Source organism: Podarcis melisellensis (genome assembly GCF_964234715.1).
Source record: "Podarcis melisellensis genome assembly, chromosome: 3".
Classification (NCBI taxonomy): Eukaryota; Metazoa; Chordata; class Lepidosauria; order Squamata; family Lacertidae; genus Podarcis; species Podarcis melisellensis.
The window spans coordinates 7,198,595-7,214,725 of record NC_138530.1 but is presented as its reverse complement, the minus strand read 5'-3'; the positions used below and the strand labels follow the sequence as shown (position 1 = coordinate 7,214,725).

Here is a 16,131-nt window from a genome sequence, read left to right as displayed (position 1 = left end):
ACATTGCGTAATAAGGAGAGACCAGCAACTAGCCAGTAATTACTTAGATCTTTTGAATCTAGGGAGGGCTTCTGAACTTGTGGTCTTACCACTGCCTCCTTCAAGCAGGGAGGCAATATCCCCTCTCTAGAATAGGCATTAATTAGCTCCCTGGTTTCCCAATACAAGTCAATAGGACTGCCAAAGTTTTTCATTTCATGGATACAGGATGGGCTGGGTTGGTCCAGAATCAGGCACAATCTAAATTACAAACTGGACCAGAAATCAGATCCGGTTATAGGGTCTTTATTCTTACCGTAAAAACAGCAACGAAGCTTTCCTCCACAATTTCCAATGACTTTAAAGTGACGAGGGCATTCCTTCAACACACAGTACCCTGCCAGATCGCCATACATGCATGATTCTTCATCTGTAATTGCAGTGAATCCTGTAGTAACAGAGCAGCAAATGGCCTTTAGCTACCTATCCACTTACAAGAGAATTCAAGTAGAATGGTGGGTATGATAAAATCTAATAAATAACAATACCAGCAAAAAATATTTAAGAGAATGCAGAGAAACTCAGGTGGATGTTTTTTTAAAAAAACAAGCAAGCAAGCAGACAGGCAAGCACCTATTTTAACTAAAAGAAATTGCAGAGATGGGTGCAACACAGAAGAACACATCAAAAATGGAATATGGCAGTCTCCTTCCACCTCCCTTCTTGCTGTAAAAAGGTAAAGGTAAAGGTACCCCTGCCCATACGGCCCAGTCGTGTTTGACTCTAGGGTTGTGCGCCCATCTCACTTAAGAGGCCAGGGGCCAGCGTTGTCTGGAGACACTTCCGGGTCACGTGCCCAGCATGACGATGCTGCTCTGGCAAGCCAGCACCAGCGCAGTGTGAGGAGAATCAAAACTTACAAGGTTAAACAGTTCTGAGTGACGTCTCACATTCTGAGGCGTGGCTATATTCACATACGGGAACCTTTCTCTCTGTGTGTGAGCTCTTTCGTTTTTGACAGAGAAGCGAAAGGATGCCAGCCAATTCGCCGGGCTGATTTATGATGTGCTACTCATTAAAGACTGTTGGAGATTAGAAAGAAAGCCTGCATTCAGTCTGATTTATTACCCACACAAAGCAACAGTTTTCTGCTGCTGCGAGGACTCTGCTAAGGACTTAAGTAAGAGAGCCAAGGGAGCTCGTGTTTTCTATCGGCACGGACGGACAGTGGCGGAGCAGGAAACGTGCCGGACGCCATCTTATCTTACATGGAAACGCTGTTTACCTTCCCGCTATAAAGCGGTCCCTATTTATCTACTTGCACTTAGGGGTGCTTTCGAACTGCTAGGTGGGCAGGAGCTGGGACTGAAAGACGGGAGCTCACCCCGCCATGGGGATTCGAACCGCCGACCATGCGATCGGCAAGCCCTAGGCACTGAGGTTTTACCCACAGCGCCACCCGCGTCCCCCTTCTTGCTGTACGTATACCCAAATTAAGCTTTAACCTAACCTTAAACTTAACCCACAATCCCCACACAAACCTGCCACTGGTACCCCATGTACTAAGGCCTCTGCCATGGTTCAAAATTGCATGGCAGGTGTGTTTAACCTGCGTGATTTCCATTGTAAGGGACAAGGTGAGGATGCTGTCGTGAGATGTCACAAGAAGTCAGTTTATCCTGTGACACCATGTAAGGGCATCCCTACCAGTCCCTGACCTGCATGATGATCGGCCTTTGCCCAAGAAGAAAGATTGAGAGTTTAAAGCTTTTTTCGCACCAAGTAAGTCCAATCAGATGCAGTGTGAAAAGAGCATTTAACTGTTCACCTTTCTTCCATGGTAATGCCTTTTCAGCGAGCCTGGTGTTTAGTTGGAAAAGACGTGGCTGGTGCTGTGGTCTAAACCACTGAGCCTCTTGGACTTGCTGACTGTAAGGTCAGCAGTTCGAATCCCCGCAGTGGGATGAGTTCCCACTGATCTGTCCCAGGTCCTGTCAACCCACCAGTTCACAAGCACACAAGTGCAAGTAGATACTGTATATGGGAATTGGAAATGTAGATCGGGGAAATGGGGAAAAAAGAGGAAGAGGATAAGCATTGGCCCTACACAGTGGTGTTACTCATTCCCGTCCAATTTAGGACTCAAATAATTGCTTACCTGGATTGGGAATGAGTAGCAGAGCAAACACAATATACAAAAAGTATATGTTCTTCATAGCTCCCAGAAGGTCAAGGTGGATGCTCCTTGTATCCCAACCTGAAAGGAAATGAAGAGGCAATGTGTTTTGGTGTGTCTTATACACCTCTGGGTATTAAAAAATATCCCTAGGCATTATACATTAAATTATAAATTGCCTTCCTGTATCACTGCTCAAGAGACCATGGTACGCAACTGAGAGTAAACTGTGGCAGAGTACATTAATCTGGCAATGCCTTCGCGGTTCAGCCGGTTGGAAAAATGGTTTCAATGTGGCTCAGATCCTACAGATAACTGAGGTCCCTATCAAGCAGCACCAGTTTTCTGGTTCTTCTTTGCTGTTCAAGAAGTTCTGTAGAGTACATTAACCTGACAATGAAGTGAAGATTCACTGGATTGGAAATATTGTTTCATACCCCCAGAAGCACCTATAGATCCACTCCATCATCATAGTCACTGATCAAAACAGTCAAAACTGGTAGGTTTCTGTTATGCCACTGTACCATTCTTGGAGTCACAAGACTCTATTGACATTCCAGACTGTTGGAAGTCTCATGGGAGACGGGAAATGGATATTGAAGTTACTGGTTTCCTGTTTCTTTGTTCCTGTTGTTTTCTGTCTCTCACAGAGAGCAGATGCATATTCTTTTCTGTCTTGCATAGTTAGAAATAAAGTAGCAATGTAGTACACATTTCTGGCTCCTTCTGCTGCTGTCTGAGTATTCTGCGCAATGGAGAGTGTGCCCGAAGTCTCATTCAAAGGCTTAGGCTGTTAATCACAATCGGAGGAGAGCCTAGATGGGGTTCCAAAGATACCGGAGGAGTAGCCATTACAGCTTGGTCGTACGGAGGCTGTGACCGGTATGCAACTGAGAGGAAACTGTGGCAGAGTAATAATAATAATAATAATAATAATAATAATAATAATAATAATAATTTTATTTATACCCTGCCCTCCCCAGCCAAGACCGGGCTCAGGGCGGCTAACAACCAATAATAAAAACAACTTGATTAAAATACAATTTAAAAGATTAAGATACAACATTAAAAACAATTACGGGAGGAATCTCTTCATAGGAGGAGAAAGGAAAAAGAAAGAGGGTGAGGGAATCAAACTGATTCTGAGCCAAAGGTCAGGTGGAACAACTCTTTCTTACTGGCCCTGCAGAAAGAGATCAGATCCCGCAGAACCCTGGTCTCAAGAGACAGAGCATTCCACCAGGCCGGGGCCAGTGATGGGCTTTAAAAGTCAAAACCAGCACCTTAAATCTGACCCTGTACTCCACCGGCAGCTGGAAAAGCACTGGGTGAATATGCTCCCATGGCAGAGACCCTGTGAGGAGCCTCACTGCAGCATTCTGCACCTGCTGGAGTTTCTGGGACAGCTTCAAGGGCAGCCCCGCATAGAGCAAATTACAGTAGTCAAGCCTGGAGGTGACCATCGCATGGATCACTTTGGCCAGGTGAGGGCAGGAAAGGTAAGGGACCAACTGTTTGATGTGGCAAAGGTGGGAAAATGTTGCCTTGGCTGTTGTTGTAACCTGTGCCTCCATGGAAAGAGAGGCGTCAAGGATTACACCCAAACTCTTAACAGAATGCAATGGCACTAATTGGGTCCCCGCAAGAGAAGGGAGTTTTTCCCTCATCCCCATACCATACCGAGGCAGCCAGAGGACCTCTTTCTTTGAAGGATTTACCATATTTTTTGCTCTATAAGACTCATTTTTTCCCTCCTAAAAAGTAAGGGGAAATGTGTGTGTGTCTTATGGAGTGAATGCAGGCTGCACAGCTATCCCAGAAGCCAGAACAGCAAGAGGGATTGCTGCTTTCACTGCGCAGCGATCCCTCTTGCTGTTCTGGCTTCTGAGATTCAGAATATTTTTTTTCTTGTTTTCCTCCTCCAAAAACTCGGTGCGTCTTGTGGTCTGGTGCGTCTTATAGAGGAAAAAATACGGTAGTTTCAGTCATCTCCCATGAAACCATCCAGCCACAGCTTCCAAACATCTGGTCAGTGTGTTAGGGATTGAGTCGGTATGGCCATCCATCAGCAGATAGAGCTGAGTGTCATCAGCATATTGGTGACAACCCAGCCCAAAGCTTCGGATATCTGGGCAAGGGGGCACATAAATATGTTAAAAAGAATCGGGGAGAGAATTGAGCCCCGCGGCATTCCACACACCAAAGGGTGGTGCGGCGACAACTCCCTCCCTAGTGACACTCTCTGTCCCCGACCAGAGAAAAAAGAACACAGCCATTTATGGGCTATGCCCTGTATCCCCACATCAGTGAGGCGGTGGTCCAAAAGATCATGATCGACCATGTCAAAGGCTGCTGACAAATCTCAGGGAATCAGCAGTTCCAACCCGCCTCGATCCAGTTGTCCGCGGAGATCATCTGTTAGGGCGACCAGAGCCGTCTCAGTCCTAAAACCAGGACAGAATCCAGACTGAAATGGATCTAAAGCCCATGTTTCCTCCAGAAACCTACCAAGCTGTTCAATTGCCTTACCCAGATATGGGAGATTTGAAACTGGGTGGTAATTGGATAGATCTAAAGGATCTAGTGAAGTTTTCTTTAAGAGCGGACACACCATTGCTTCCTTCAGCTCCCCTGGGAATATCCCTGTGTTAAGGGACAAATTGATAATTTCAACCAGGGGGGTCTGTGCAATATCTGGGCACGCCCTAATCAGCCAAGACGGGCACGGATCGAGGAGCCAGGTGGTGGGCCTACCAGCTTGGAGGAGTCTATCCACATCTGCAGGGAGTATCCAATCGAAATGTTCTAACACTGGACCCGAAGACAGTTGAGGGGCCTCCAGTTCTGTGACAGTATCTAAATTGGCAGGGAGGTCACTGAAGTGAAGGCACGAGACAGGTGTTGATCATCATGTGAGCTGCGCACAGGTAGTCTGAAGCGAGCTACCACCATTCCTGTGGAGCCTCCTTTTACTGAGACAAATATGCAAGCTAGGCAGATACATGTTTGGGCTGTGACCTTTACACATCTTCTGTCCCAGGATTGTGGGGTGGTACAAAGCTATTTTGGCACCTGTTCCACAGCGTCATTTTCCCCTTGCACAGTGTATGACGTAGGAGACAAAAGGTCTCAGGGAAAAAGTTACAGACAGGACTCCGCTGACTTCTGAGACCGCAAAAGGTCAGACACAGGGGACGATGTTCCGACAGCCATGGCTTGTCTGAGGGGTTTTTTTCCCTGCACCCCAAGGTCACACGTGCAGGCAGATTGTGGCTGCCTGCTGGCGGGGAAGTGTGCTCCCTCCGGAACCCACTCCCCACTCTGCGATATCCCTACAGCTCACGGTCGAGCAACAGGACTTTCTCCGCAGAAAAGCTTGCAAATGCCTCACAGCTGTGGGTTGAATTTGTGCTTAAATTTGGTTGTCCTGTTAAGGATGTTATTGACCTAATTATTCTAAAAAGTAGTGCCAGGGGAGAGCTAGTGGATGCAATGGAATCTGCAAAGTGAGATTTCTTAGCAGCTTTCATAGCCATCTCATAGGCTTTCATAAGCGTCCTATAAGATGTTCTTGAAGCTCCGTTACGAGTCTGTTGCCATACTCGCTCTAGCCTTCTGAGATCCCGCTTCATTTTCCAGAGCTCCACGGTAGACCAAGGGGCCCGGTTTCGATGGGGTCGCAGAGAGCGCTTAGGAGCAATCTCTTCAATGGCCATCAAGAGCCAGTTATTCCAGTCCTTGAGAAGGTCATCTAATGAGTCGCCAGGAGGAGCAGGGTCTTTGCGGTTGAGCCCAAATAGGCTTGCCACCTGAGCAGGGGAGGAGCAGGAAGTCAATCTGGGCTTTCAGAGCGTAGTGATCAGACCATGGCACTTCCACAGGGGGAGCATGATCACATGTATGCCAGCACCAAAGATCAAATCCAGTGTGTGGCCTGCTTGATGGGTCGGGCCCATAACAAACTGGGAGAGCCCCAGTGTTGCCATGGAAGTCACTAGGTCCAGACCCTGTGAGGAGGGGGCATCATCGGCATGGACACTGAAGTCTCCCAAAACCAATAGGTTTGGGAACTCCAAGGCCCAGCCTGCCGCCACCTCCAGCAGGTCTGACAGGGTGGCTGCCAGTGCGCTAGCTGGTTGGAACACCAGCCAGACAGCCAAGTTCTCCTCAGTGCCCCAAATGAGACTAATGCATTCAATACCGGAGATTGCCGGTGGTGGCAGAGCCCTGAAAAAGCAATCCTCCCGGATTGACAATGCTACTCCACCCCCCTGACCCAGAGTCCGCGATTGATGGAGGACAGAGAAACCTGGAGGTGTTATCTCATGTAGAGAGATTACTTCACCTTCCCGTACCCATGTCTCTGTCACGCGAGCCAGGTCAATCCCCTGCGAGACAAAAAAAGTCACGAATGGTGGTGGTTTATTGCCTATGGACCTGGCATTGCACAACACCAATGACGGAGGTGGGTAATCCCTGCTCACCCTACCCTTGTCCCTTGGGATGGGGCGTAGATGGGAAGGGATTCGAGCATCACTGCATCTCATAACCCTTCGCCGATAGTGATATTTAGCCCCACCGCCATTCTTCCCTAGCCCTTCAATAGTGGGAATCCCAGACCCCATACTAGCCTCCCCAATAGAGGGGTAAGATCTCCTCACTAACAAGTCATCTCTGGGCCAGGACTCTTGGGTCAGAATGGTATGAGGAAGAGGTGAATGTTCGATAGGGTAATTATCCCTAGATCAACCCAACCAACCGCAACCTGAGCAAAGAAGATGTTCAGTTCCTCTGCCAATGAGGTATCAGTCTTAACCATGTTCCTTGTATTGTCCTTGTGGTTGGTTAGGTGCTGCAGTCGTTGCCACTTGTTTCATGATGTTATCAGCTACATAATTTTCCACCTTCAGCTTATACTGTTGTTTTGCTGCCATAATGCCTTTTTTGAGATTTATTCTCGCCTCTCTGTATACAATGGTGCCCCGCAAGACGAATGCCTCGCAAGATGAAAAACTCGCTAGACGAAAGAGTTTTCTGTTTTTTGAGGTGCTTCGCAAGTCAAATTTCCCTATGGGCTTGCTTCGCAAGACGAAACGTCTTGCGAGTTCTTGCGAGTTTTTTTCCTTCCTCCCCTTTTTCTAAGCCACTAATAGCTGCTAAGCCGCTAAGCCGCTAAGCCGCTAATAGCGCTAATCCGCTAAGCCGCTAATAGCGCTAATCCGCTGATCCGCTAATAGCCATGCTTCGCAAGACGAAAAAACCGCAAGACGAAGAGACTCGCGGAACGAATTAATTTCGTCTTGCGAGGCATCACTGTATGTCTATATTCCCTGTCTTAAAGGCAGAATCCCGGATTTTCAAGAATGTTCTTACTTCAGGAGTCACCCATGGTTTACAGTTCCCATAGTGTCTAATGCATCTCTGCAATGTTACATTATAAATGCACACTTTAATATAGGAGAGTATAGCATCGGTGTATCTATGCAGATCTTGATGTTCAAACACAAGTACATTAATCTGGCAATGTATTCGCTATTCACCCGGTTGGAAAAATGGTTTCAATGCAGCTCAGATCTTACTGATAACTGAGGTCCCAATCAAGCAGCACCAGTTTTCTGCTTCTTCCTTGCTGTTCAAGAAGTTCTGTACAGTACATTAACCTGACGATGCAGTCAAGATTCACTGGATTGGAAATACAGTTCCATATCCCCAGAAGCACCCAGGGAACCATCATAGCTACTGATCAAAGTCTCTTCCATCTCCTTTTAAAAATAATTTAAGCCATCAACCGTCTCCGTTTTCCTGTTAGGCCTCTTTCTTCCACCCACCTTTCCCATGCATTAAAAAGTACCAGTTTTTTTAAAAATAATAATAATAATAATAATAATATTTATTCAAGATACACAAAAAATTTAAAGCATAAACAAACAAGAACAGAAAAAATGCAAAAGAAAAAAAGAAAAAGAGAAGAAATATATATATATATATATATATATATACACAAGATTCAAAATAACTTCATTTCTTTATATTGTGTCTTAGACCTCCTCATACCTCCCTTTTTTTGTAATGCAAATAAATCCTTATTTCAGCAAATTCTTCCCATATTTATCAAAAAAAGATTAATTTATCTTAACAATCTATTCCAAATTTGTCAATATTACCTTTAACTTTATGTTTACTTCCAAAACCATATACCTTTAAATTTAGACTTTAAATTATATTTATACTTATTATCTTCAAATCTTTCTACTAAAGCCAATTATTTCCTTTCTGCCACAATCTATTGTTTTACAAATATTACTCAGAAATAACCAAATATATAATAAACAGGTTCTCTTCTAGTTTAATCCATCGTCCCTTTCTTCCTGGTTTCGGGTTGCATCCGCCCTTTCTTCCTTTTAATCTTAATTTTCAGTCCGGCGTTCTAATGTCTGAGGCTCTCAAGCCACTTCCATGCCACCTCTGCCAATTTTCTTGCTCCTGGTTATGATACAACGCTTTCTTGTCCCTTGTTAAAGTCTTTCGTACTTTCTCCCCCTTTTCCTTGGGGAGTGGATCTTTGGGAAGTTCCATACAGTCATAGTCTCCATTTTCATTTATCAAGTTGTTCCATTCCCCCCAGTTCCACTCCCCATTGTTGAATTTGTAATCCAAACGGTAGTTGCTCCAAAAGTACTTATTCTCTTGTTTCACAGTCCCACTAGAGCTAAGAATCCCCTTAACTCCAGAAGTTTGCAGACACCCTTTGGATTCCACGACATTAGATCTCTCATTTTGTAGCTTTTGAGGCATATTAACAATCTCTTCCATCTCCCACTGCCCTTGGGTTTGCTTTAAGTCAGTTTCCTGGGTCAATTGTTGTAAGGTTTCACTCTCTTCTTCTTCTGTCAATCCATACTTTCTGGCTACAGCAGCCATGGCATCTAGTTTCTCATCTACCAAGTTCATAGCCTCCTGCAGCTGCTGCAGCATAGCATCCACTTTAATTAGGGCAGCAAGAAAAACTTCGTTCCTGTTCATTTTTAGTCAAGGTCAGATATCTGGTCTCACGCTGATTTCCACAGCTGTTATGTCTCTTTGTGAGCTGCAACAAAGAAACTAACAAACTCTCTCTAGAGGGCAAAACTTCTGTTAACCTCCATCTTTAAAATGTATCAAACAAAGGAGAATTAACTTTCAGTTTTCCAATACTTTGTTTCCTTGCAACAAGCACAAGCAGAAAGCGACATTAAAGTCTATTTGTTTCTATCTGTCCAAGTCCATTTCCTTCAAAGAATCTGTCCTGACGTCCCGTCCCCAGGTTGGGGGCAATGGAAATTTATTCCTTAACTTTCTATCTGCAGGATTAGATAATTAAAGTTCTTTTACCCCCTTTCCTCCTGCCATCAAGGGGGTTTTGATGGTCCTAAGTGCCGGAAATTTCAATTTTTAAATCAAATTCAAAGCTAATTAGTTTATACGATATTTGCTTCAGTCTGTTTACAAAAAACAGGAGGCAGACTTCCTTTTTATACCTTCCTGCTTCGCGCCTAATTAAAAAAAAAATTCCCTTAGTCCAATCCTCCGTTTTTACTCACGGGTACTTGTTTAGAGTCCAAATGTCATCAGGGAAAAGTCAGCACTTTCCGTCGATGGCTGTGCGGCTTCCCTCCGTGAAAGTAGCAGTTGGTTCATTTGCACCACGCTGCTCACACCACTTCCCTCCGGAGCCACAGAAAAGGGTTTCCTGGCGAGTAGGGGAGGCGCACTCGGTGCTCCGCCGAACCCCACATCCCCAGGCTTCTCCGCCTGGGGTTTCTAGCGGGTCCTCACCTTCGCCGCGGTGGGAAGACCTGATTTCCACGGAGCCCGTTCCTCCAGTTGGAGGAACTCCGGCATTCGACGATGGCGTCAACCCGGAAGTCTCCAAAAAGTACCAGTTTCAACCAGAACCAGGAATAAGCATGGAGACACAACTCAGTGGACTAAACCAGGGCCACATTTCACATACATGTTTTCCACAATATTACAGCCACACAGAAATTCTTACAGAGAGAGAGAGAAAGTAAAACGTTGAAGAGGACAGGCTTGTTTCTCTCACACAGAGAAATGAGGAAGATAGAGAATGTACATTTTACCTTATATCTCAGGTTCTCCTGACCTATGTATGGGGTGTTAGGGGAGGGGTAGTACCTCTGGAAGGGGGAGATATTGTTCTCCCCCTGTAGTAGTTCTTCAACAATTGGTCCCCAACCTGCACTCAACTCTACCTGTGGTTCCTAGAAGCTGTCTACGGGCCATTTAACCAGGTGAGGGTAGCTGATGGGTCTCAAATCCTGAGTGAATTAGGGACTTGTCTGTCCCCTGCGAATGTAGGCAAGCTTCAATGAATTGAGTGGACGAGACAAATACTGGGCCCAACAGTCAAGAAGACAGTTTCTGCACATGTGACAGCTAGACTGGCGACAGGGAGTGGTCGCCGAGACTATATAACACCAGTCCTAAAATACCTGCATTGGCCCCCAGTACATTTCCAAGCACGATTCAAAGTGTTGGTGCTGACCTTTAAAGCCCCAAACGGCTTTGGCACAGTATACCTGAAGGAGCATCTCCACCCCCATTGTTCAGCCTGGACACTGAGGTCCAGCTCCAAGGGCCTTCTGGTGGTTCCCTCACTGCAAGAAGTGAGGTTACAGGGAACCATACAGAGAGCCTTCTTGGTAGTGGTGCCTGCCCTGTGGAACGCCCTCCCATCAGATGTCAAGGAAATACTACCTGATTTTTAGAAGACATCAAAAGGCAGCCCTGTTTAGATAAGCTTTTAATGTCTGGTGTTTTATCGCCCCCCCCATGTTTTCAATTATCATTACAGTGGTACCTCGGCTTACATATGCTTCATGTTACATACGCTTCAGGTTACAGACTGCCCTAACACAGAAATTGTACCTTGGGTTAAGAATTTTGCTTCAGGATGAGAACAGAAATCGTGCTCAGGCGGCGCAGCGGCAGCAGGAGGCCCCATTAACTAAAGTGGAGCTTCAGGTTAAGAACAGTTTCAGGTTAAGAACAGACCTCCGGAACGAATTAAGTACTTAACCCGAGGTACCACTGTAATTCTTTTGGGAGCCACCCAGAGTGGTTGGCGAAACCCAGCCACATAGGTGGGGTATAAATAAATAAATTAACATTATTATCATCATCATTATCATCATTCTGTTGCTGAAGCTCATGTCCTCATCTTGGACTCTTGGACTTTGACTCTTGGGTGGTCCCACCATCCTTTCATCAGTGACAACTTTTTTGGGGGGTGGAGGGGAATAACTCTCTTGTTCAGGAAAGATTTGCCCCTTACTTCCAAGAAAGAGTCTCTGTCGTCACGTTCTGTTTGCAAGCATTGCATATATTTTGATTCTGCATGGAGTGAGTGGATGCAGCTGATATGCTTCACAGCATCATTTAAGTTTGGGTTTGCTGTGGTCAATCCACCCCCCAGACCCCTTATAGGTTCCCCCCTATACTATGTTGATCCTACACAAGGCCATTTCCGCCCTCACACAAACAATGTTCTTCAGCCTAGCAAAGGAAAGCCATAATTTTACTGAAGGAAAGGCAAAACAACCACAACAACCAAGTGTCTCAGTTTTAGAGAGAAAAATCAGTTCTGTCCCTGTCAACTATCAACCCAAAATTGCTCTGTAAAATCTCTAATTTGAGGGTGATTGAGAGGGAAGTTCTCAAAGCAAAATGGCTGTGAGCTCCAGGGAAAGCAGTCCTACATAGGATTTCCCTTCCCCTCCACAGCAAAGGCTCATGCACAGGGCTGAATTTAGATTTCATGAGGCCCTAAGCTAATGAAGGTAATGGGGCCCTTTATATGTCCAGCTGTCCTTTGTCAACAATAAATTGTCACTGTTTTTTTGTGTTGAATATATGCTATATGGTAATTTATGGAACTAATATGGAGCCTACCGAACACAAAACACTGTTGCTGCATGTAGGTTTTATTTTATTTATTTTTTATCTTATATACAGTGGTACCTTGGGTTACATATGCTTCAGGTTACATACGCTTCAGGTTACAGACTCCGCTAACCCAGAAATAGTACCTCAGGTTAAGAACTTTGTTTCAGGATGACAACAGAAATTGTGCCCTGGCGGTGCAGCAGCAACAGGAGGCCCCATTAGCTAAAGTGGTGCTTCAGGTTAAGAACAGTTTCAGGTTAAGAACAGACCTCCAGAATGAATTAAGTTCTTAACCACTGTATTGGAAATGTACATCCGGTTTTTTTCCCCTTTAATTTTTTTTGGGGCCACCAAGAAAGTGGGGACCTAAGCTATGGCTTGTTTAGCTTATATGTAAATCTGGCATTGCTCATGGGACAGCTTTTTCCCATGAGCCCATTACACAGAGGAGATTTTGCTGCAATTTATGGGCCACAGTGCCGCCAGGCAAAGGTGCCCCATGCTTATTGGGCATGGAACGGGGCTTATAAGAGAAATAAGTAAAATGAGCAGAAAGGGAAGAAGCACACACAGATACTTTCGCTGCAGACAGGTCCAATTTTATTCTGCATTCCAATGAGCAGGAGTGTAAGAGCAAATGTAGATACCTCCTTCAGCCTATTACTCTGTGAGAGAATAGGAATAAAAAGAAGAAAGACAAAGTCAAATTTAACCTCTGTCCCTTGAACAAGTGCACTACTCCATTTGTTGCTGCTTTGTGGTGTTATATATATATATATTTAAAGATATTTATTAAAAGTTTTCTTAATACAATAAAAAGAACAAACAAACAAAGTGACATAATCATACTTTCTTCACTTCATTGGACTTCCTCGAGTCCCTCGTTCCTGCATTCCAGGTTTATCAAATTTTATGCAGCAATTTATCACCTTATTTCAATTTCTTATTTTATAACTTTCAAATATTGTATCCCTAATTTTAGATAATTTGACCCAAACCGTAGAAACTTAATTTTGACATAATATTTATCCAAAGTATAACTTTTTCTTATATTTTAACTTATCTTCATACTCATTTCAACTAGTTTAATGGTGCCATTTTATCTGTAATCTTGCATCTTTCTTAACACTCATTCAATTTACAATATTTTTGTAAATAGTCCTTAAATTTCTTCCAGTCCTCCTCCACTGCATCTTCTCCCAGGTCTCGAATTCTGCCGGTCATTTCTGCTAGCTCCATATAGTCTATCAGTTGCATCTGCCATTCTTCCAGTGTGGGTAAATCTTGGGTTTTCCAGTGCTTGGTGCAAGTATCCTTGCTGCTGTTGTTGCATACATAAAAAATGTTTGGTCCTTCTTTAGCACCCTCTGGTCGACAATGCCTAAAAGAAAGGCCTCTGGTTTCTTAAGGAAGGTATACTTAAATACCCTTTTCAACTTGTTATATATCATTTCCCAGAAAGCTTTAACTCTAGGGCAGGTCCACCAGAGGTGAAAGAACGTTCCTTCAGTTTCTTTACATTTCCAACATTTATTATCAGACAAATGGTATATTTTTGCAAGCTTGACTGGGGTCATGTACCACCTATATATCATTTTCATAATATTTTCTTTTAAGGCATTACATGCCGTGAATTTCAAACCGGTGGTCCATAACCTTTCCCAGTCAGCAAGCATAATATTGTACCCAATGTCCTGTGCCCATTTTATCATAACTGATTTGACCGTTTCATCTTGTGTATTCCATTTTAACAGCAAATTATACATTCTGGAAAGTACTTTAGTCTTAGGTTATAACAGCTCCGTTTCCAACTTTGATTTTTCCACCTAGAATCCTATCTTTTATCCAATTTAAAAACCTCTTTAATCTGAGCGTAATGTAGCCAATCTCGCACTTTGTCTTTTAATTTCTCCATACTCTGCAACCTCCAATTATCTCCATCCTTTTCTAGTAATTCCCAATATTTCGGCCATTTGGCCTCCATATTGGGTCTTTTCAGAGCCTTAGCTTCCATAGGCGACAACCACCTTGGGGTCTTGTTCCCTAATAAGTCTTTATATTTTGTCCATACATTAAATACTGCTTTCCTAACAATATTGTTCTTAAAAGTCTTATGAATTTTAACCTTATCATACCACAAATATGCATGCCATCCAAACGTGTTATTAAATCCTTCCAAATCTAAAACATCAGTGTTTTCGAGAAGCAGCCAATCCTTCAACCAGCAGAATGCTGCTGATTCATAATACAACCTTAAGTCCGGCAGGGCAAACGCCCCTCTTTCTTTTGCATCAGTTAAAATTTTAAACTTAATTCTGGGCTTTTTACCCTGCCAGACAAATTTAGAGATATCTCTTTGCCACCTCCTGAAACACTCCATTTTATCCACAATCTGTAAAGTTTGAAACAGAAACAGCATTTTTGGCAATACATTCATCTTTATCGCAGCAATTCGGCCCGACAAGGAAAGTTTCAATCTTGACCAACCTTCTAAATCCCTTTTAATTTCTAACCAACACTTTTCATAGTTATCCTTAAATAGACTCAAATTCTTAGCTGTTATATTTACCCCTAGGTATCTTACTTTTTTAACCATGTTTAACTCTGTCTCTTTCTGAAACCTTTCTGATTCTGAAGGTGTCAATTTTTTCCCCAATACCTTGGTTTTCTGCTTGTTAAGTTTGAATCCCGCCACCCGACCAAACTCCTGAATCAATTGTAATACCCTTTTCGTACCAGATTCTGGCTCCTGTAAGGTCAAAACTAGGTCATCTGCAAAAGCTTTAAGTTTATACTGTTTCACTCCGACCTGAATTCCTTCCACCAACTGGTCCCCTCTAATCATATTCAAGAGCACCTCCAGGACCGAAATAAATAACAAAGGAGAAATAGGGCAACCTTGTCGTGTTCCTTTTTCAATTTTAAACTCTTCTGTCACCACATTGTTAACTATCAATTTAGCCTTTTGTTCTGAATAGATTGCATCTATCCCATTTTCAAATCCCCGTCCCACTCCCATCCCTTCCAGGTTTTTCTTCATGAACTTCCATGAAATGTTGTCAAAGGCCTTCTCCGCATCTATAAATATTAACACTGCTCTTGTATTAATGTTTGTTTGCAAAAGTTCCAAAATATCAATAATGTTCCTTGTGTTAGCAAACAAATGTCTACCTGGGTGTTATATTTATAAAATAAATGTCTACCTGGTGTTATATTTATAAAATAAAGTATTATTGATATTGATATTATAATTCACAACAACAAACGCAGGAACAACCACCTGCTGGACCTGTCTGCCTTGACAATATCTGGGGCAAGTGTAATGTGTGTGCAAGCCGCCAGCAAGAATATTTCAAACGCACCATCTTCAATTCACCTGCAAGCGAATTAATACGTTAAATACCAAGTATTTTTCATAGAATCATAGAATCGAACAGCTGGGGGACGCCAAGGGTCATCAGGTCCAACCCCCCCACCACAATGTCTAGGAGCTGTATACTTACATTAAGCGGCAGCATTCAACATTCTTTGCACATTTTCCTATAGGACGGTAATGCTCATTGCATCGGGTTTTGAAACATAACACCTTTTTCCTCCTACATTGCCCTTCATTTCTTACAAGATCTTGTCCTGCAGATACACCCAGAGAGAAAAAATATATTGCACAAGTCTTCATTCCATCGCTCGCTCTCTCATTCTCTTTGATAGGTGAACGCAGGTTAAAGGCCATCTGAATATAACAACCTAAACCAATCTTTCTTATTCTACGTTGATTTAGCAAAAGTTATCTGGCAGAAGAGTAATGTAAATTTGAGGGCTCAATCCACTTCTTCCTCACTTAAACTTCCAGGTGGGATGTTTACTCTTGATGAAGGGGCAGAGAGTGTGGTCTTCAAAGACTTTCTGGGTACCAGTAGAGGTCCAGCAGGAACTAATATTGGTAACCTCAGCTTTGAGCAAGGATTTACTGTTTTATCCATTTCACTTTCTTTCATGTTCTGCATTTCCCATTTTGTAATGGCAAATATTTC

General features: G+C 43.6%; 1 long non-coding RNA gene across 2 annotated transcripts; it reads right to left on the bottom strand.

The window, feature by feature from the left end:
• Nucleotides 1–217: 217 nt before the first annotated feature.
• On the bottom strand, nt 218–2,878 carry LOC309366103. 2 transcript variants are annotated; one of them, XR_014166506.1, is made up of 3 exons: nt 2,546–2,878; nt 2,138–2,236; nt 218–427 (listed from the first exon to the last, which is right to left on the bottom strand). It is a non-coding gene; the product is annotated as an uncharacterized lncRNA (long non-coding RNA). The 2 variants fall into 2 exon arrangements; XR_014166507.1 differs by having other exon boundaries at nt 2,593–2,878.
• Nucleotides 2,879–16,131: the final 13,253 nt, after the last annotated feature.